At 43.7% G+C, this 23,509-nt stretch overlaps 1 long non-coding RNA gene across 5 annotated transcripts in view; it reads left to right on the plus strand.

The window, feature by feature from the left end:
- The window catches only part of LOC138984193 (uncharacterized), a 282,161-nt gene that overhangs the window by 32,048 nt on the left and 226,604 nt on the right, over nt 1-23,509 (plus strand). The window contains exon 5 of one of the 5 annotated variants that reach the window (XR_011461456.1): nt 18,939-19,023. The exons of 3 other annotated variants lie outside the window; for them this stretch is intronic. This is a non-coding gene — a long non-coding RNA (uncharacterized lncRNA). Of the gene's footprint in view, nt 1-18,938; nt 19,024-23,509 lie in introns of those variants that run through there. One more of the 5 variants, XR_011461458.1, reaches the window with a different exon arrangement.

Consider the following 23,509-nt stretch of genomic DNA (forward strand, 5'->3'; position numbering starts at 1 on the left):
CTCTTGCCCTTAATCTTTCCCAGCATCAGGGTCTTTTCAAATGAGTCAGCTCTTCACATCAGGTGACCAAAGTGTTGGAGTTTCAGCTTCAACATCAGTCCTTCCAATGAACACCCAGGACTGATCTCCTTTAGGATGGACTGGTTGGATCTCCTTGCAGTCCAAGGGACTCTCAAGAGTCTTCTCCAACACCACAGTTCAGAAGCATCAATTCTTTGGTGCTCAGCTTTCTTCACAGTCCAACTCTCACATCCATACATGACCACTGGAAAAACCATAGCCTTGACTAGACGGATCTTTGTTGACAAAGTAATGTCTCTGCTTTTTAATATGCTGTCTAGGTTGGTCAGATGGTGACTGCACCCATGAAATTAAAAGATGCTTACTCCTTGGAAGGAAAGTTATGACCAACCTAGATAGCATATTGAAAAGCAGAGACATTACTTTGCCAACAAAGGTCCGTCTAGTCAAGGCTATGGTTTTTCCAGTGGTCATGTATGGATGTGAGAGTTGGACTGTGAAGAAAGCTGAGCACCAAAGAATTGATGCTTCTGAACTGTGGTGTTGGAGAAGACTCTTGAGAGTCCCTTGGACTGCAAGGAGATCCAATCAGTCCATTCTGAAGGAGATCAGCCCTGGGATTTCTTTGGAAGGAATGATGCTAAAGCTGAAACTCCAGTACTTTGGCCACCTCATGGGAAGAGTTGACTCATTGGAAAAGACTCTGATGCTGGGAGGGATTGGGGGCAGGAGGAGAAGGGGACGACAGAGGATGAGATGGCTGGATGGCATCACTGACTCGATGGACGTGAGTTTGAGTGAACTCCGGGAGTTGGTGATGGACAGGGAGGCCTGGCGTGCTGCGATTCATGGGGTCACAAAGAGTTGGACACGACTGAGTGACTGAACTGAACTGAACTACGTTGGTCATAACTTTCCTTACAAGGAGTAAGCCTCTTTTAATTTCATGGCTATAATCACCATCTGCAGTGATTTTGGAGCCCAGAAAAATAAAGTCTGCCACTGTTTCCCCATCTATTTCCCATGAAGTGATGGGACCGGGTGCCATGTGATTACACATCCTTAAAATGGGTAAATATATAGCTGCCCTGTGTCTTTTGCAAATACTCATATCATGAGGGTGCATCTGAAGTAAGATTCTTTTAGGAGATTGTAAAACCTGGTGGAGTAATTGACATCTCACGCTTAGCGATGTGGAATGCTGAGAATGCCATGTGGAGCCAACGTGATTTGGTACACGGCCAGGAGTAGGACGGCACCTCTTGAGAAGCAGTGGAGGTGAAAAGGCTAATCCTTCAGCAGTGACAGGTCATACAAAAAACATGTGTAGTCTTGTGCCAGAGTCCACGCTGTCGAAAGGACAGTGTCCCCATTATACATCATTGGTGCTTCCAATGCCAGCTCCCAGACTCTGTATTCTTCACAAACGTTTACTTAGCTGTTCATCATGAGATCAAATAGGGGTAAAATCCTTCTCATATATGTGATGAGAAAAGAAATCTTGAGGAGTCAGAATTTCACTTGTGGCTACAAAGTTAAAACCTGTGTTCTTCCACGACCAGTGCTCCAGCCACCTTCCCCTCACTCTGACAGCTCCATGAGCTGCCCTTCCCTTTGTGTGCCCATGGACTCCATCCTTGACCTTCCCCTCAATTTACATGCTCTCCTTGACTATCCTGAAAGACAGCCTGAACGCCGGTATTGTTTAGGCCTGTGTTTCAGACTCTTGTCTTTTGCCTAAACTCTAGGACTTTATTGCCTCTACCAATGGATGCCTTTATCTAATCACCTCAGAGTCTCCTCAAACTCAACATGTCCACACATTTATATCTTCCCGTGCCCGCCAGAACCAAAACAAGAACATTTGTTTCTATCCCACAGTCTTTTGAATTGGACACAACCATCTAGCCCATAGTGTGACGCGGAGTCCTTGGGATTATTTTGACTTTTGACTCCTGATATTTCAGTATTCCACATCCTGCTATTTCTGCTTCCCCTCTCCAGTCCTGTCCAGCTCTCCATCTGTATTGACTCTGTTCTAGAGCAGGCTTTCATCCTGTCCTGCTTTGGCTGTTTCAGTAGTCTTTGCCTGTTCTCCCTCTGTCTCTTTTCCACATCCTCCTTCTACCACTGGAGGTACCCCCTAAAAACATAGGCAGAGTCACACCACTTCACTGAGCAAACTCTTGATGAGTCTGAAGGGTAAAATCCATCCTCTTCAGAATATCATATAAGGCTCTTCACAGTCTTGAACCAATTTGTCCCCAGAGGACTTCCTATCCCGTAGAGAACTAAAGTATATCTTTCAAGACTCAGCACACGTATTCCTCCTGGCTTCCCAAGAGAGAATAATTTATTCTTCAGTGCTCCTGTAGCACATGGCACATGCCGTGACACAGTGCTTATAGCATTACATTGTCATACAGCCTTTCTTTTTAGTCTGTGCCCCTCTAAACTGAGGGGATCATGGTTTTCTTTGTATTTGTAGCTCCCATTCAGCTAGGAGGGCCTGCAAGATGAATTTTGTTGAAAATGAAATAACTGCTTTGAGCTATATATCTACAAATGGTGAATGTTTGTGGTTAAATACTAAACTAACCAATGCTTGTGTATCAGTTGTTGTTGTTTTTCTTAACCTTTACCTCATTCACATAGGTAACATATACTCCTTGTAATAACTCTTATTTTGGAGTGACATGCATGCGCCAGATTTTGTTTAAAGGCATGCTAAGCTGCTTCAGTCGTGGCTGACTCTTTACGACCCTATGGACTGTAGCCTGCCAGGCTCCTCTGTCTGTGGGACTCTCCAGGCAAGAATACTGGAGTGGGTTGCCATGCCCTCCTCCAGGGGATCTTTCCGACCCAGGGATGGAACCCATGTCTCTTATATCTCCTGCATTGACAGGAGGGTTCTTACCACTGGCGCCACCTGGGAAGCCTTTGGGTAGTGACTCTTACTCTTAAACAATGGGGTAGGCGATGGTATTCCTTGCAAATCACTGCTGTATCCCATTACAGATATGTTTCACATGATGAAAGCTGCAAGTCTCAAATTTATACTTTGTGCCAGGCCTTCTTCCTCTTTGATATATGTGTATTAAGTCATTTGTTTAAATTATTTAAACAACTCAATGATCTTGGTACTACCGTTTCCCTGATTTACAGAGAGCAATGCTAAAGCACAGAGAGGTTAAGTAACTTGCCCAAGTCATTGTCATGCGTGCGTGCTCAGTCATGTTCTACTCTTTGTAACCCCATGAATTGCAGCCCGCTAGGGTCCTCTGTCCATGGAATTTTCCAGGTGAGAATCCTGGAGCCAGTTGCCATTTCCTCCTCCAGGGGGTCTTCCTGACACAGGGATCGAACCTGGGTCTCCTTTGTCTCCTGCGTTTTCAGATGGAGTCTTTACCACTGAGCCACCTGGGAAGTCCCACCTTGCCCAAGATCATACCACTTAATCAGTGATCAGGTGGGAAGGGGTCGCAGACTGTCTTGTTCCAAAGCCAAGTGGTCTGGACCACTGATGATCTGGAACCACTAGCAATGACCCATTTCCATCGTATAGTCACAGTTAATCATTTGTTTTACCAAAGATATAACACTTTGATTAACACCATGAATGGTCAGGAGCAAATATGAATGTTTGATTTTTCTGCTTCTGGCTTCTCTTAACTGGGGCTCTTTTCTCATCAACACATTCTTCTTCTGGTGCTTGGAATCAAGATGTTCCTCTCACATTCACCCAGATTAACATATGATTATTCCACACAAAGATGAGCAATAAGAAATCTGAGTCATTAATTTGCCAAAATGTTCCCCCGTTAAACACTTCAGATCTCTGCCTGTTTTACACTTGTGATAACACACTTATCTTTGTCCTACAAACCCTGATGAATAACAGATAATGTTAGTACACACTGGAAATTTGTGGACTTGGACCTTGAAGAAACAAATAAAATGAATAATCTCCTTGCCCACACCCCCCACCCCCCAATCCCTCAAATCAGCAGCCATTGAAGGAAGAGGGCTCTAATTTCTCTGCGAGAATTTGAACCTGTGGTTCCAGGGAGTCTGAGCATTTCACACCCTCAGGCTGAAAATTACCAAACTTTCTGCTCTGTGTGTGTGTGTATGTACATATAAGCAGATGGGGGAAGGGCAGGTAGTGTTCAGGAAAAGAATAAAATCTACTTTCAATGTCAAGGTTAGCCATCCTTTTGCTTATACTTTGGAGGGAAGAATAAGGATCCTGTCACTCCAAACATAGCAAACTGCCCCAGAGGAGGTCTTTATTACCCTTGCGCTTTGTCCCTCTCTCTGCTCCCTCTCTCTCCTCTCTATTCTCCCTCCCTCCCTCCTTCCCTCTGTTTACATGTAATTGGCCGGCTGTTCTTTCCTAGTCAGTGCTGTTGAAGAATCAGTTTGCTGTTCTTTTGCATTTGTTCTGGAGCATTGTGTGCTTTTGCGTGGTTTCTCTTCACCTAGAAGGCCCCACTTCGTCTTAGCCTCCACTTGTTTTTCTCTCCACACGACCTGTTTAGGATGCAGTGTTTCACCTCACATGCATGCAGAGCGCTGGCGAGGACAGGCTTTCTCTGCGGATGAGGAAGTCCTGTTTTCCCACTTGCGATTGCACACTTGTGATAACAGCCCTCCAGGGTTCCTCTTCTGCACGACGGTGCCCGTGCCCTTTCTTGTTCTGTGGGTTTGCATCAAGTGTCCCTGGTAAAATCCGTGACGCTATGTGATGGCTGCTTCCGAGAAGCAAGAGAAGGCACATATGGAAAAAAATCATGAATGTGTAAGGCTGGGTCAACCCTGGGCCTGATTTGCTCCAATTACATGAAATAAACCGCAAGGAGCACTTAGAAGAGACTTTGGGATATTAGGCGCTAACCAGTGATCTCTCCCTTTTTAAAATTGTATCTAACATTTTTCTTCCCAAACATTTGAAGACCTGCTCAGGCTTCCCTGGTGAAAGGGGTGCTTTGGAGTGCCACAGGGAAAAAGAAAGATTCTCAAACTCATTAGAATCCACTTATAATATTGTTTGCTGGATTTTAAGCTGGCAAGCTCTCATTTTACTAGACATCTTGATTGATTTTGGTATACCTAAGGTCATTTTGTCTATGCAAGGCAGAGAGGGACAGGAGGCAAACAGAAGTCACACACGCACAAAACCCTGATGGTTTACTGTTCTCTGGAACACGCCAGGGAAGGGGCACAGAGGTTTTGAATTCCCAGCCGGGTGGATATGTGTTCCTCATGTGCTGAGTTGGATCAACCTTCTCTACCTGGTCGAGGCCCTTTATGAGATTCTGAGTGTTGGAGGATCTTTTCAGGGCTGCCGTCGCAAGAGAAACATCCTTCCTAATGGGCTAACTCTCTAACCCTGGAAAATGGAACTTGGCTGGCCCACTGAAGCAGGGAATGATTCATTTCCTATCATTAACGGAGTGAGAAAGATGTAGTTCACAGAGTTCTTTAAGCTGGAAAAGCACATTATCCTAAATACTCAATTTCCTGGTGGATGGCATCAGCTTTCCTAATTTCCTTTCTGAAGCAGCCCTGCTCTCAGATATTTCTAGATTCCGGGGCTGTTGGAACACGTGCTAAGTGGTGCAGATGCTCGACGTGCTGGGAGGAGAGAGGAGATGACACTAACTCAACCCTGGGTTAAAGCAGTGATGTCTGCTTTCTTCTGAATGATACATTGGCGTTTAATCCTCAAGTTGCTATAGAACCTTTCTAAATATTTAGATATAGGATCTCAGGTTAAAACTTTCATGTTCAGGCTCATGTGGGCATAAATCAGTCAAAACAAAACAAACAAACCAAAAACCAAAACCCAACCTCCCACTTCAGTTCTCAGTGAGTATTATTTGTAGGTAACCCCTTCTTGGGAGACAAGTCTTTCATCTAGAAAAACAAGTTTGCATCAAGTAGTCTAAATAGACTAAATAGTTCACTTATTTATATTATGTTGGAGAAGGGCATGGTAACCCACTCCAGTATGCTTGCCTGGAGAACCCTGTGGACAGAGGAGCCTGGTGGGCTACAGTCCATGGGGTCACAAGAACTCGCTCATGACTAAGCCACTAACACACACACACCCACACACCCACACACAACCACACCCACACACACACCCACACACACCCACCCACCCTAATTATAGGTTTGGATTTATAGTATACTTCTTTTCAAGGAGCTCAAAGAATTTAATCTTCTCTCCTATTTATTTGCAGAATGCCCTCAGGAGAAACAAAATAGTAACTAAATTTCCCTTCTGACATATGGCAAACGGCTTAGAATTCAGAGACATCAAGTGATTTGCCTAGGGTTACACAGCGAGGGATGGGATCTGGTAAAAACACATAAAAAAAAAAATATATATATATATATGCTTACTCACTGTTAATGCTGCCTGCCCATGACATTGATAATGCATTTCAAGTGACTGATAATTTCTGTGTATGGAGTACCTGAAAAACATACCTTGGGCCACAGACTTGTCTCCTTTCACCACCACTAGAGCTTTATGAGGTTGGCATTGTTATCCCTACTTCACAAGTTAGAAAACAAAAATTCAGGGTCACAGAGCTGGCAGAGATAGTGATAGTGATTAGAGTCCACTGTTGCAGCTGCCTGTGGAACATATAAACACAAAGATATCTGAACATGAAGTATTAATAGATACAGTGGGCAGTGGGTTCATTGACATCTGGGGAGTTAGAATTCTGAGAGAAATTGAAGAGTAAACATTTCAGATCAAGTTTGGTTTGCTAGTTCCTGGTTACAATAAACTCGTTAGTATGTGTTTCCCTTCTGACCAGAGTTAATCTTCTGAAAGAGATTCTGAGGGCTGTTGCAAGCAGGTTTTCCCATGAGTGGGGGAAGAAAAGGAGTGTGGAAGGAAAGGAGGGTGATTGAAGAGGACCTGCCCTTGCTGGCCCTGCTTGTCTCTGTAGAGGTCTGACTTGGGGCAAGGACTCTGGGTAGAGAGAGGGAAGGGGCACCACAGGCAGCCGCTAACAAGATGCGATGAGCCTGGAAGGGCCTCGAGGCTGCCCTCCCCTCAGTCAAGAAGATAACACCACCACCCAGAGACAAATATTTCAGAGGGAGAAATGAAAACCCCAGAGAGAGGAGGAAAGGGCTTCAGAGAAGCCAAACAGGGGGAAGAAGACAGTTCCTTGGGGCTCAGGCCCTCTTTGCTGGCCTAGGAATGCCAGGATGCTTGGGTGTCAAGTGCAGACTTGGTATCATCATCGCTAGGGGACTTCTTAGAACTCAGATGCTCAGGCTTCCCCCTAGACCTACTGATTCAGAAATGCTGGAGTGGGGCTCAGCAAGCCAGGCTTTAGCAAGCTGCCCAGGTTTTGAACACACAGCATCTTTGAGAAGTACTGTGCGAAGAAGGATTGGCACTGGATATATAGAGCCATCCAGGTGACCTCTGGTAGCAGAGAGAAGCTTACCATAGGCGCCATTTTACATTTACTAATATGATTATTTGACTAATAGGCATGCATCCCACTCTGAGCTGTAAGTACAGACTGTGTGCCAGTAATGGCTAGATGCTTGTGTACTCTTCTGGGCACCCAGGAAGACTACATTTCCCAGCTTTCCTTGCATTTAGACTGGACAGCCTGTATGGGACTATGAGAACTAGATTTTATTGTAATAAGTAGTTGAGATTTGGGGCATTGTTTCTCACAATGGCTTCTGTTAACTACTCTGATTAATACAGACTGTAAGTAAAAACAGGGTAAGGGCCAGTCCAGTTTTTTTGTTCATGATTATATTGAGGGGTGGTATAAATGTTAACAGATGCTGTAACCCTGGGACCAACCAATGTATGAGGACACAGACTGTAGCACTGAGTAGGGTCCTGGATACCTTCTGCATTTCCAAGTGTTCACCCTTTAGCTGAGGGATTTGGGGGGACTCTAGGGATTCCAAATGGAGAGAAATTGGCTGGGGCAGTATGGAAGAAATTTAGTATTCTAACAGCCCACACAGTCGTAGGGGTATAATTGGGTATACCCAATTATATCACTAATGCCTAGAACAATGATGGCACAGTAGTTGTCCAATAAATTTTTTTGAGTTGTAACCAGGTAATTTGAATATAATATACTTAGGGCCCCGACTAAGCTTTGAGGTTACAAATTATAGACATCTGTTTTGAGTTCTTCTTAGTTTAAATAGTCCACAGAACCTACAGACATCCATGTGGGCTCCATTTGATCTACTTCTTTGCCCTAAAAGATTGCCTAACACTGTACACAAAAATAAACTCAAAATGGATTAAAGACCAAAATGTAAGACCGGACACTATAAAACCCTTGGAAGAAAACATAGGAAAAACAGTCTTTGACATAAACCACAGCAAGATATTTTTTGACCCACCTCCTAGAGTAATGAAAATAAAAACAAAAATAAACAGACAGGACCTAATCAAACTTAAAAGCTTTTGCACAGCAAAGGAAACCATAAACAAGACAAAAAGACAACCCTCAGAATGGGAGAAAATATTTGCTAATAAAGCAAGGGAAAAAGGATTAATCTCCAAAAAAATATACAAACAGTGCATGGAGTGCAATATTAAAAAGGCAAACAATCCAATCAAAAAGTGAGTCGAAGACCTAAATAGACATCTCTCCAAAGAAGACATACAGATGGCCAAGAGGCACATGAAAAGATGCTCAATATCACTAATTATTAGAGAAATACAAGTCAAACCTATAATGAGTTATCACCTCATACCAGTCAGAATGGCCATCATCAAAATAATCTATAAACAATAAATGCTGGAGAGGGTGTGGAGAAAAGGGAAACTCTTGCACTGTTGGTGGGAATGTAAATTAATACATCCACTGTGGAGAACTGTATGAAGTTTCCTTAAAAACTAAAAATAGAACTACTGTCTGACCCAGAAATCCCATTACTGGGCATATATCCCGAGAAAACCCATTTGAAAGGACACATGTACCCCAGTGTTCATTGCATACATGGAAGCAACCTTAGTGTCCATTGACAGATGAATGGATAAAGAAAATATGGTGCATACACACAGTGGAATACTACTCAGTCATAAAAAGGAACAAAATTGGGTCTTTTGTAGAGGTGTGGATGGACCTAGAGTTTGTCATAATGAACTAAGAGAAAAAAAAAATCATATATTAATACATATATGTGAAATCTAGGAAGATGGTACAGATGCACTTGTTCCCGGGGTGGAAATAGAGATGCACATGCAGAGTCGGGAGGAAGGCGAAGATGAAGTGAGTGGGAGATGAGGATCGACATATATATACTTCTCAGAGAAGGCAATGGCACCCCACTCCAGTACTCTTGCCTGGAAAATCCCATGGACGGAGGAGCCTGGAAGGTTGCAGTCCATGGGGTCACTGAGGGTTGGACACGACTGAGCGACTTCACTTTGACTTTTCACTTTCATGCATTGGAGAAGGAAATGGCAACCCACTCCAGTGTTCTTGCCTGGAGAATCCCAGGGACAGGGGAGCCTGGTGGGCTGCCGTCTATGGGGTCGCACAGAGTCGGACACGACTGAAGTGACTTAGCAATAGCAATAGCAATAGCAATATATACTTCTATGCTATGCTGTGCAAGTCGCTTCAGTCGTGTCTGACTCTTTGCAACCCCACGGACTGTAGCCCACCAAGCTCCCCTTTCCATGGGATTCCCCAGGCAAGAATGCTGGAGTGGGTTGCCAATACATACACTACCCTGTGTAAAATAGATAGATAGTAGAAATCTGCTTTAAAGCACAGGAAGCTCAGCTCAGTGCTATGTAATGACTTAGATGGGTGGAATTGGTGGAGGGGGAAAGGGTGGGAGAGGAGCCCAAGAGGGAGGGATATATATATACATACAGCTGATTAAGCTAATACAACATTGTAAAGCAATTGTACTCCAATTAAAAAAAAATATATAGATGAGGACCTCTTTTCAAATTATGTCCCTGACCTTTGTTGAGTTTCAAAATCCTCTGGTGTTTAATGAAGTTTATGTTTTCTTCCTAAAGGAGTGCACGTACAGACATAAATGCAAGGATGTGGATACTGTTTAGGGGGGTTCATGAGTCCTTTGAGGTCCGCCTCCAGGAATGAAGAGTGAAACATGGAGGAAAGTAATCCCTGGAAGTGGCTAGATGTGGCCCAGGACCTATTAATATTTGTCCTTGAACAAAAAATACATGTAACTCTTAATAACAGAACTTGGGAGGTTTCTGAAGCGTCTGTAACTTCCAAGATGTTTTCTTTTTCTCAGTTCCTATCCTCTTGGCTGTAGTGATTAGTGGCATAAACTCTTAAAAAAACAAAAAAGGGTTTGTGACTTTATCTAGAACTGGATATTAGTATTCACGTCATCATTTGTAAATTGAATTTGACTTACACACTGGGGCAGTTTATAGAAACTTACATGTTGTGTCCATACACTTCCTCTTCTGTCTCAGATCCTGCCTAGAGAAACAGGAGGTTCTTCACGCTGCCAGAGCCTGTTTATTTTAACATCCACCATAGGGGGACCTGCTTTCCTGTTCCCCCACTGGATGTAAAAACTGTTGGATGGTGAATCCTGCTGATCTAAAGGGAGGAATTTCTGGCGGTTGAATGATTCACTTCCTGATGTTAGTACAGTGAGAAAAATCTCATTCATAAAAGTTCTCTCACTTGTAGCAACTTTAACTTTCATAGGTTTTTATTACTGCATCATTCCAGACCCTGATGCGTCTTTTTGACGTGGTCTGGTGGCCTCTGAGGATGCTTGTCATTCCACACTCCAGGGGCCACTCCAGGGACCATAGGTTGACAGTCATCCTACAGCAGAGGTCAAGGTGATGCTGGACACAAGGAAGGGGCAGGTTTTTTTTTTAAGGTAGTATGGACTCAACTCCTGCCAAGGTCAAAATATATATATATGTAGTGGCTTCCTAGCTCTGTTGCTGTCAAATGAGCCTTCATTTGCTCATGTCTGACAGTTGAGTACTTTAGGGGAAGGGATTTAGAGGGCCTCTGCGTTGTGCAGTTGAGCCTGAAGTCCTGAGAAAGGAATGAACTTACTGAAGGTCCATGGCTGTGCAGAGGCTGGCGATGGTTCTGTTTGGCTGAAGCTGGTCTGGTGGAAGGGTCTAGTGAAAATAAAGCTGAAAATTGGCCAAAGGAAAGGATGGTGGTGGGTTTGGAACGCCTCAGCAAGAATTTGTGCTCGATCCTGTAGGCCATAAAATCATTCTCAAATTCTGAGTCTGAGAGTGAGGGAGCCACCGCCAGGATTTGTCTAGGAGATAAGCCAGGACTGGGACAGGCTGGGCGCGTTTGGGGGGCGTGTTGAGACACATCGCCTACTTAGTAATTTTGCCTTGGACCTGCATGAGTTTGCTGCTCCTCAGAGACATGGTGGTCCCCACCCTGGTGTCCGTGTGGGAGCCCCACACCCACACGGCGGGCTGGCAAGGCTGAGCCAAGGGCAAGGGGGCAATCAGCTTCCAGGAATGAGGGAGGCAAAGAAGAAGCCAGGCAGGGGTGAAGTTATAAACAAAGCTGGAAGCAGAGAGGAGGTCAAAGGTCACAGAATCGGTCAGGCGCTGAGGCGTCTGTGGGATTTGGATGTCCTTAAGTGGAGCTCACCAGAGCCAGGACCTCAGGGCAGACCACTCATCTCCAGAGAGAGGGCAACACGTGTGGGCCTGTGAAGTGGGCGCCGTGCTCCACACCCTTTGGCTGGTTGCAGGCCTGCAGCAGCCCTGTCGCCAGGGAACTGCCTCAGAGAGGTCAGGTTACTCACACCAAATCACACGTCCTGACTCTGCCAGTGTTGGGGCGAAGACTTGGTCTTAGGTCCATTTAGTGGCCATCTGGGAACTGAGGTGGGGCTGGCCTTGTGGAGGAAATTTTGGTTTTAATCCTGGACGAACAGGAACTGTGGCTGGTGTTTCCTTCAGGCACATCCATTACATAGATGTAAATGGAGACCCTGCAGGTCCCAGAGGAGCTCAAGACTGTGAGAAAGCTGGGGTTGTGTCTGCCTTCTTTTCACACGGCCCGGCGGATGACCAGGCAGTGAGTGGAAGAGAGGTGTGCTGGGCAGGGGGTTGGGCCACCTTTTCCCTCACCAAGATCCCCGCCGTCCTGCAAGGTTGGATGGGTTCTTGTGTTCCTCAGCAAGAGAGAAGGAGAAAGCGAAAATTGGTAAGTCACAAGTGATGAGAGCACCCTTTTCTGGGGAAAACACCCTTTTTAGGTGTTTTTCTTTATATCACTTAGAAAGACAGCTGATAAGAGAAGGAGTTCCAGAGTTAGAAGGTCTAAGTTTTATCCTGGCTCTGTCACTAAGGGACACATGGCCTTGGGCAAGTTGCTTACTTTCCTTGAGACTCTAAACTAAGCTAGTGAGTTGTCGCCTCGTGCATTTGTTTTTAGGATTGAATGAGATGATAAAGGGAGAGCAATAGATTAGTGCCTGACATAGAGTAATCCCTCAAAAATATTTGCTGCAACCACAATGGTGATAATGTCCTCACAGTTGACACCAGCGCTTCCCATTGCTGCTTCCCATTTTCATTTCTCAGCCTAACCTGGGAAGGTGACACTGGGTAGGAAGGTTTTGGTGGTGATTAACCCTATAAAGAGAGTGTGTTGGTGGGTTGCCTGGAGGAGGGAGGCTGTACTGTTCCTGAAAAATTACTCTCAGCTGGTGAAACCAACGCTCTTGGGTGACTCAGTGGAGGAAGTGAGCTGCACAGTAGATGATGGGGGAGAACTTTATTCCCAGCTGTGGCACAAATGAAACTGCAGACCAAGTGCCAGCAGTGAAGGTGATGATGGAGGGGCAAGGTGGAGGGAGAAAAAAGGAGATGGGTGTTGGGAGAAAGAACCATTAGCTAGGAACTGAAGCAGAACTTCAACTCACACGGGAGACAGCTCATGAATCAGCAGTAAAAGTCCCTCATAAAGGCCATATGTGCAGTCCCATGAAAAAGTTTATCCCCCAGATGTGACATTTTAATATGATTAAAACAAGCCTTGACAACGTTGAGCCAGATGGGGGTGGGGGCGAGGCGGTTTCTGAAATCCTGCAGATTCATTGTGAGGTGCATAAAATGTATAGGAATTCTCTCCAAAGCCCCGGCAGGCCAGTAATTACAGATTTCGTGTAGTTCTAATGAGGAAGCATTGAAGTTTGGCAAACACATTGGCGCTGTGTGTCCCCAAAGCCCAGTGGTATTTGTCTGCTTGGCTTTTGAACTCTGAGAAGTGGCACAGCAATCTCCAGTAATCACAGGAGATTTCAGATCACCAATGGATTTATTCCAGAAACATCTTAGCACGGAGCTTAAGAAAACCTCACACTCTTAATTATGTGCTGAAAAAGGTCATTGGGTGGAATTTCCTTAAGAAGGATTCCAGTGTTTCATACAGAGAGGCCGGTAGGCTGAGACCATTTTGACATCCTGCTGTAAAGCCAGCTTTTTGCACAATTTCCATGGAAAAGTGGTGAAGAATTCTGTAGCCTTTAAGTCTATGTGATTTTGGAATGCTTCTCCTTCTGGCAGGGGGGCTTTGGTAAAGAGGCTTCTAAGAGAGTGATGTATGTGGGAAAAGTGGGCAGATTTTGAAGACTTAAAAATAACAAATGCATTCTTGGGGTTCATGTGATTAGTGGTCTATTGTGTGGTTTCTTTGAAGCACTGGGTCCTTTGAATTTTCAAACTCATCTCTCACTGTGGCCTTTCGGAACAGAGCACTAAACCCCAGCCGTGGTTTGTGCTGGGGCGAGAGAGGACGGAAGGTGATTCCGGTCCTCAGAATTCATACTGTGCTCGGATTAGAGAGAGTGAGCCCTCACTTGAGAGCGTGTGGACATGTGTGTATGTTTGTGGCGATTGTGTCTTACACAAGATGCAGCAATAGTACAAGAGTCATGAGTTGCACGAGCTCCCTGAGGCCAGGAGAGACAGTAGATGAAAACTTTAGGTGAGCTGCACATGCCCAAGTTTCAGGCAGGCCAGATCTGTATATGCCTAGTTTGAAGGCAAGATCTAGTTGGTCTGAGGATGGAAATGGGTTTTATTTCAGTATTTATTGTCCTAGGGGATGTGTAGGACTGAGTTTACCTGTTTAGACAGCCTTACCTTGCAAGAGAACAGCTCTACAAGATTGGAAATGAGCAGATTCTGTGTCAGAGCCAAGACTCTTTCTGGAGCCAGTCTACCATTGAAGCTGTCTTTTAAAATAACATTAAGACTTCCTACTAACTCTTCCCTGGTGGCTCAGTCAGTAAAGAATCCGCCTACAATGTGGGAGACCTGGGTTTGATCCCTGGGTTGGGACGATCCCCTGGAAGAGGGCATGGCAACCCACTCCAGTATTCTTGCCTGGAGAATCCCCACAGACAGAGGAGCCTGGTGGGCTGCAGTCCATGAAGTCACAACTGGGTATTAAGATATACTTGAAGGTTTCTATTCCTGATAGGATAGGACCTCTTAGATCCAGGTTGCCCAAGGAACTGACCGTCAACTTTCAGCATGCCATTCTTTCTCCTCAGCCAACCGTCCTTTCCCCGTCTCTCCTGCTGACTGCCTGTTGGGTATTTCTCTACTCACCACACTCTCTGGTTACTTTATTCCTGATAGTACTTTGGCTTTTCTAGGATGGAAAATAAAAGGTTTAGTCCTGTGGAGGAGTTTTCTATTTGCTGGTGCAGCCTGTAGAGTTTAGAAGAACAAGGTATAGAGTCTTAAGTTCAATTTGCAGATGTATCTGCTCTTCCTTCCCCTGAGAATATGTTTGTCATATTTGTCATAGCAACATAACCTGGCCTATCTTGACTGATTTTTAGGCAGGTATGTGTCTGATGAAAACTCAGGGTCTTCTTACCCTGTTGTGAAGTAAGTCTGTTGTGATTTATAGGTTCTAGAAAGACTGTTCTACCTTAGCATATCAACACCTCCTCATACCTACACCCCTTTCCATCCTGCCCTTGAGCTTAACATGCCTGAAGTCATGTGACTTTGGGCAAATCACTCTGTCTTTCTGAGCCTTTGTTCTCTGGCTTTAAGGTGAGGGGCTGGATGAGATGACCTCCATGGCAACAGTTGGCTCTCTGTTATGTTTCAATGGTAATTGGTCTCCTAGGCACGTATTCTGGCTAGGCTTACTGCCTAAGATGGGCTTGGAGTTCGTAAATCTTTCTCAGAGACCACAGATGCTTCTGCCCAGTCCATCTACAAGGTCTGTGGGTTTTATTCCTTCTACCGTCATCACTCAGCTGCAAGGAGCTCAGCTGTTATCTCCCAGAGAGGACTTACTTGAAACTCACTACCACACATGTTAGTCTCATGTCACCCAGTTACATTTTCATCAGAATGCTGGCAGTGCTTGCAGTGGTCACATCTAATTATTATTAATATTTAAATAAATTATTTTTGTCTGTCTCCCCTTCTAGAAAGTAAACTGCTTTGGAGCAAGGACCTCATTAATTTTGTTCATTTCTGTATCCTCCGAGCCTAAAACTGAGTCTGACACATGAGACCCTAAGTACTACTGGTTGAATTCTGGCCTCCTACACTAGGGACTGTGGAAGCAAAAGAGAACAGAGGTCTGTGCCATATGGGAGTTGTCCCTGGTTTCACATGAAGCAATCTGCTGCCCATGTGCCTGTCCTTCTGGGCAGGGTGTGCATGCAAGAGCTGGTTTACTGGGGACCTAATGTAAACAGAGGCATTTCCCCTACAACTGGAGAATAAAACTCATGGGTTCCATTACCGCCCAGGTAAAGTTTGAGGATTTGCCAGCAACAACTTGTTGCACAGTCTGTCTGCCTGTGCCGAGCGGGGCAGCAAGCAGAAGAAAGGCAAAGCAGGCCTAGGACCCTGGGAGCCCTGGCAGTCTGTGTGGTTCTCTGCCTCTGGCTACGAACGAGTCCAGAAAAGCTGCTTTATTTATTTGCTTAGAATGATTAGAGCACTTTGAAGGAAAAACTTTTTAAAGTGATGTCTCCATTCCTGAGACTCCCACAGTATGTTCTTGGTAGCAAATTTCCAAGGGGGTGCTTGAACACTGGTTTATAAAATCTTGGTCTTCCTTTCATGATCTACTGTCCCTTAAAAAAATAAATATGTCTACTCAGTGATAGCCAGAAAGTGAAGTGAAATCCTGACAATAGAGTCTCGCTTGGCTTTATATGGGAGAAGGGACTAGCTCTTAAGGGAGCATGTGAATTGCCTTGCAATAATGTGGGAATGTGCAATAATGTGGGCTTATTTGGAAGCAGACAAGTCTGCTTCTTCTGTCACTTCCAAGTGATGCAAAATATAAAGTCAGATCATTGAAAAACTGGTTTTTGGAGTTCTAGAATTTTTCAGAAAGTGTTTATTCATTGCCAAACATCTGGTTCATTGGGTACCATCAAAGTGGTCCTACAACCTACCTGGATGTTGGGCAAAATGCTGGTTAAGCAACTTGGAAGGGAGAGGGCAGGATCAATTAAACTGATTAGGTGCTTTGGTACTATCTTTAAATCTCTGGAGAGTCAATGAATCTGAATGTCTAACTTAAAAATTAGGATTAATTTACCTTTTTTGGGAAAAAATAATTTGGCTTTTGTGTATTACGCATTTTTCGTTTCCTTCTTCCTGAAAATGAAAAGAATGACTCCCTCTTTCATATTCAAACTATCTGTAGCTCCATGAGAGGTCTTCCCACCACCCTGGAATTCAGCCTGCAGATGATATGGCCAGAGAGCAAGCTGGGACTGTTCTTGGCTTGGAGCAGAGAGCTGGGCTCAGCAGACTTTCAGCATAAAGCCAGTTTATTCAGGTCCTACTGTTGGCAAAGCCGCAAATTGCTCTTTTGTGGGCACTGGGGAATTCACAATTGGTTGTCTGTTCCTTGATGGACACAGTAAAGAGGCAAAGCGGCCTCTTTCCCCCTAGCCCGGGACAGGAATTCAGGAGCTTTGCCTCTAGCCTCCAACTCTCCCACTAACAGACCCTGGCCCCTTTGGCCCTCTGAGTTGGTCAGCCAAACCCTCTATGACTCAGCTCCTTTCTTTGCAAATTGGGGGTGGTCAGATTAATTTGAGAGCTGTAAGGCGTTTTTGAAAGGCCTTTGAAAATCCCCGCTCATGTAGAGTGACTGGCTATATCTATGGTTTGGGAACTGGCACCAAGGTTAGGGGAACTTCTCTTTCTTGGGTAGAGGTCTGTCGTGTTCTGTGCAGAAGGTTAAGGGTAATCAGAATTCCTCTCATCTCATCTCTTTCAGCTCAGGACCTGGGCCCCATCCGTGTTTGGGATGCTACCCCAGGCAGTCAAAGCCTATAAGCCCTACTTTGTCCCAATTTTCTAGAAACTCCTCCTATTTCACATAAAAATTCACGTCTAAGAGTCCAAGGATTTGAACAGAGGGTTTACATAGAAGGAAAACAGAGTAAGTGAAACACCACATAGAGTAAATACATAGCTTTGAAAATGACTGAGAAAATGAAAATGACAACTTGAGTTAGCAGAAGTAATTGCAAGTGATCCAGCCTAATGGACTCAGGGCACACATACACATTAATTGTTTTATTAGTGGCTCTCTATTATTCTAGCCTTTATAAACAGTGACCTTGCATGGCACAATAAAGGTTACACACTTCATTGAGGAATATACCCCCCAAAGAAAGAAAGGATGACTTATTAAAACATGTCTACAGCAGTGAGATATACCAATAAGTAGATATGAAAGAGAACAGTCACACAAATGATCAGTAGAGTAATGCTTAAGTGAACTCTGGTTCTTTCATCACTGTGAAATGTTATATTTTGGTGAAGATCAGAATAGGGGTTAGAAGTGAGGGGGCTCCTTGACCACTATTCTAACAAGCTATTGTTACAGGTAGGTGATTATCACCTTCATAAAGGATATTGGGATAGAAAGAATATATATAAATATATATTAATATATTTTGTTTATCCATTCTTCTACTGGTGGACTTTTAGGTTTATTTGTTACACAGTGTTGCTGCTGCTAAGTTGCTTCAGTCGTGTCCGACTCTGTGCGACCCCCATAGACGGCAGCCCACCAGGCTCCCCTGTCCCTGGGATTCTCCAGGCAAGAACACTGGAGTGGGTTGCCATTTCCTTCTCCAATGCATGAAAGTGAAAAGTGAAAGTGAAGTCGCTCAGTCGTGTCTGACTCTTAGTGACCCCATGGACTGCAGCCCACCAGGCTCCTCCGTCCATGGGATTTTCCAGGCAAGAGTACTGGAGTGGGGTGGGAAACTAAAATGGAGGTAGCCTCATTCAGACTTCAGAAGTAGGGGAGCAGGCCTCTGACTAACTTCTGACCTTGCCTGGACTACAAGCCTATTTGCAAACACACCAATTGTTGTCAGCAAGTCAAGCAGCACTTTTGATAAGAAAGGGAATGGGTCTTGGAATTTCTTAAGCCCCTTGGGGCCTGGCCAACACCCTCTGCCACTCAGTGTCTAATGAAATCTTATAATTCAAGGCGAAGCAAACAGCATTATAAAATTTAAAGAAAAACCAGAGCTGCACTTTTGTGTGCAAACTGATGATAATATCAGTTTGTGACCTGGGATTATAAGCAGGAAGTCCCAAAGTTGTAATCTGAAGTCTCACCCTTGAGGTAGATGAACTGCCTAGCGCTCTTTCCCAGTTGGGATTCTAGATTGGTGTTAATGAGGTACTTCCCAGTGCTGTCCCAGTCTGGATATAGGTTGTTGGCCCAGTTTAGTGATGTTACTTCTCTCTATTGTTTCTATCTCTTTTCTTTTAATGACCGTATGTTGAGGTTAAGTCAAATAATCTTCTGTAAAGAACTGAAATTGCGTGTAATGAATAATTTCTTTTGTTAACGAATATTTCAAACCTAAAACAGAAGTAAAGACTTCTGGCAAAACACCTTGGCAATTGTGAATGGTGCTTCACTGAACATGGGAGTCCTCATATCTCCTTGAGAACCTGATTTAAATTACCCAGGTGAGTGATTACTGTATCAAACAGTAATTCCATTTTTAATTTATTGAGAGAGAAAAAACAAACGTTTTCCATCAAAGCTCTACCATTTGCATTCACACCAATGGTGCATGTAGTGGTTGTTTCAGCACCTTTGTTGAAAAGGTATCTTTGCTCCACTGTGTTATCAATATTTCTGTTGATATTTTCCTCTAAGTTGAGGGAATTTCTCTCTATTGTTATTTTACTAAAAGTTTTTTTTTTTTTAATCACAAATGAGTATTAGGTTTTGTCCAATGCTGTTTCTGCATCTATCAATAAGATCATGTGATTTTTCTTTTTAGTGTGTTGATGTGATAGATACAGTACAATAGTTGGTTTCTGAATAGCGAGCCAGCCTTGCACACCTGGGATGAATTTCGCAGTGTCTTGGTGTATAATTATTTTTATACACTGTTGGGTTTATTTTCTGGTGAAGGAAATGGCAACCCACTCCAGTATTCTTGCCTGGAGAATCCCGTGGACAGAGGAGCCTGGCGGGCTGCTGTCCATGGGGTTGCACAGAGTCAGACACAACTGAAGCGACTTAGCAGCAGCAGCATGGTTTATTTTCTTCTAGTAGTTTCACAGTTTCAGGTCTGCATTTAAGACTTTAATTCTTTTTGGATTTTTTTTTTTTTTTAGTATATGTATGCTTTGGCCACCTGATGTGAAGAGCTGACTCATTTGAAAAGACCCTGATGCTGGGAAAGATTGAGGGCAGGAGGAGAAGGGGACAACAGAGGATGAGATGGTTGGATGGCATCACCGACTCAATGAACGTGGGTTTAAGTAGACTCCGGCAGTTGGTGATGGACAGGGAGGCCTGGTGTGCTGCGGTTCATGGGGTCACAAAGAGTCAGACATGACTGAGCGACTGAACTGAACTGAACTGATGGTAGAAGATAATGGTCAAGTTCCATTGTTTTATGTATCTGTTCTTACACTAGTACTATACTGTTTTGGTTATTGTAGCTTTGTTATATATTTTGAAATGAGGTAGTGTGATGCCTACAGCATTGACTTTGTAGATTTCTTTGGGCAGTACTGATATTTTAGCAACCCTAAGTTTTCCAGTCCCTGAATATAAATTTTTTTTTCATTAAAAAAGATTACTGAAATGTTATATACAATTATTGAATTATATAATTATTAAATTGTGAACATTTAGGTTTATGCAAGAATATGATACATGCACGCTAAGTCGCTTCAGTCATATCTGACTCTGTGCAACCCCATAGACAGCAGCCCACTAGGCTCCCCCATCCCTGGGATTCTCCAGGTAAGAACACTGGAGTGGGTTGCCATTTCCTTCTCCAATGCATGAAAGTGAAAAGTGAAAGGGAAATTGCTCAGTCGTGTCTGACTCTTAGTGAGCCCATGGACTGCAGCCTACCAGGCTCCTCCGTCCATGGGATTTTCCAGGCAAGAGTACTGGAGTGGGGTGCCATTGCCTTATGACATAATATTTAATGAAAAATATTTTGTAAATAATTATTCTACCTGTGTAAAAAGGCATTTATATGTCTATATGATGCTCTAAAATGTTCTCAGAGTGATGGACAATGATATAAATTTCTTTCAAAATTTATTTACTGTAAAATGTGAAGTTTCATGATAAAGTTGATGATAACAAAGCAAGTAAAACAAGCCTCAACCATTTTCCAGTGTGTCCCTCTGGGACAGAGAGAGGGAGTTTTGCCTTCTTTTCCCCCTGGGCCAGGTACAACGCTTGGCACATCATAAGGGCTCATTGTACGTTGGTTGAAAGTTGTTGAATAACATCCAACTGCATTAGGACAAGGCTTCCTGCCAGTTGATCTGTGCAAGTTGTATTGACTAGTTAATATTAAACCATTCCCCTCTCTGCCTTGCCCCTTAATGATTTTATCCAGGTGAGATTCACATGTATCCAGAGGTTTCTTAAGAAACTCAATGCCAGGAATTAAAAAGAACGTATCAGGAAGGGGGAAAGTGATTAGATGGTTTTGGTGAGAAATTCCTTTATTTGCCATTCAAACTAAACCGTAAAGGTAGCTGAATAAATATCACCCAGTAGACCTTGTCCTAGCTAAATAATGAGAGTAGAATGAATTCTCCTGTCATGATTAGCCTTGTGATGTCCTTTTGTGACCCTCCCCTTCCAGGGGAATAGAGAGCTGTGCAAGGGGTCTTACCAAAGTAGCTTTCTGAATGATCATGATTTTCTTATAACCTCTTATAGTAAGCTGAAATTTTCCTTGAAAAAGCCAGTCCTTTTAAGGCAGGAAATAAAGTGTCTCTTAAGACTAGAAGAGGGAGATGCTTTCTCTTTTGCTCTCCAAGGTGGCACCATGGTCATAGGGTTGGGATGGGAGAGGAATGGTTATCTGAACACACTGTGGTTAAGAATTGAAGCCTCTTCTGTCCCCCCTACCCTGACCCTGGGATGGAGGTGTGATAGATTCTTGGAGATAAAGTGAGAGAGAGAGAATGTATACTACTACAAGTACACTGCTTCTAACTATAGTAGCATTAGGAGCCCAGGCTACCATGATGTAGAGTAAATAGTGTTGCATGTAACATATATGGAGAGTTTTCTCCATTTGCTGAGAACCTGAGACTTTTCAGTTTATTCAGTGGAGGTGGAATCTTAGCCCAGATTTACTAGAAAATAGCTTGAGGGAAATGCTTATATGCTTCCCTGTGCTTTATGGAGAAGGTGTCATGTCAGGGAAACCAAGGGGAGGGGAAAAAAGAGGCAAGGGAGGCAGGGAGCAAAAATACAAAGGGATGTGTTACAGAGCAGGGTGTAGCTTTGTGTTCAGTCATGGGAGGTGTGTTCACAGAGCCTTCTGAAGAGGAGTCTCAGAACACTCACACCCTCTCACTCCTTGGCTGGGAGGCTGGTCACTCTGGGAAACAGCTGGAGGCTGTCACTGCCTCTGTGGCCCCTGCCAGCCTGTGCACAGGCCTCTCCTTGTCAGTGGTGGCATGGTGATGGAGTAGCACCAGCAACAGATGTTCCATCCATGGGAACATCTGGAGCTGTTGTAGGAATTCTGTGGCTAGGAATCAAAGGACAAAGCACATGTGTAAAACCTAAGACGCAAGCGTCACAAACTTAGATCAGAATAGGTGGACAGATGCTTGGATGGTCACAGCTCCTTGAGGCCTGTCTGTAGCATCAAGCTGTTGGGATGTCTCAGTCAAGGAAGGGGCAGGCCCAGTTCACTGCACTGTCGCGGCAGTTGCAAGGGCTGTGTTGAGCTGCTATTTTCAACAACACCAAGTAATGGTTCTGGCAGTGACAGCAGCAGAAAAGGTGGCCGTTCCATGGAGGATGCTGATTGATTTTGTGCTTCTCTTTCCATGAGGTGATCATTAAGACTGATTCCCCAGCATCTTGGGGTCTTGGACTTATCACAAGAAGGGAAGACAGTCAGTCATTCATGGTAAGGAAACTAGAAGTCAGTTAATTAGAACATTTAAAGATAAATGATCTCATTTTTATATCCCATCTGAGTGAAAAGGGATCCATCCAAGGTCTATAGTTCCACACCACTTGATCAAGTACCTAGTTATGAATGAATTTCTTTGTCAAGGTATAAAGACAGAAGGCTGATAGTAGAACAGTAAAGGAGAGGGGACTTATTATTAAATCTTCCTTCATAGTACTTTGCTTAAATCAATGCAAATGGATATTTTAAGTTGGGAGGGCTCAGCACGTGTATGAAACAAATGCATTCTGATTGTTCAACTTTTAGCAGCATATGAAAAGCACTGTATCAAGAACACTGGGATTCATACCCTTCCATCTTAATGTCTTGGCTCATATGTGCCCTGCTCATCTGGGGAGCATATAATAATTGGCCATGGAAAATCCAAATAAGAAAATATCACACGGTGTGAATGGCAATTGTATTCTTTCAGTCGGTTACCAATAAATATTTACTAAGCACTAAATTGAGTTTTAAATGGCTTTGGTTTAGGCTCAAACTAGGGGTTTTGCCTTGATGTTATGTATTTTTAAACTTTGAGGTTAGATTCAATCAATGAACTTTCCATTTAGAGTGTTTGGCATTTCTCCCAGGAGCACCATCTGTTAAATATAAGATAGAAAGATTAAATTCTAATATGTCAAACGCTTTCCATCTTGAGGACTTGGTTTGCCTTCTGGGTTTATGATGGCACCAGAACATCTCATTTGTAATCTGTTTAACTGGCCTCATCATCTTGGTGAACTTACAGTTGTGACTACTTCAGAAGGCAATAGCATTAGGCTACAAAATGAATAATTGATTTGACATGTGTATCAATTAGGACCTAATCAATGAAAATAAGAAAACTTATGTTTCTTTTTTTTTTTGAAAACTTATGTTTCTATATAGATAGAAGGAGATTCACATTATATGGAGATAGAATAATAGTCTTCGAGTTTAGTTTGATTTCCTATTTTTCTATGCCTGGACAGGA

The sequence above is a fragment of the Bos mutus genome, chromosome 20 (assembly GCF_027580195.1).
Source record: "Bos mutus isolate GX-2022 chromosome 20, NWIPB_WYAK_1.1, whole genome shotgun sequence".
Classification (NCBI taxonomy): domain Eukaryota; kingdom Metazoa; phylum Chordata; class Mammalia; order Artiodactyla; family Bovidae; genus Bos; species Bos mutus.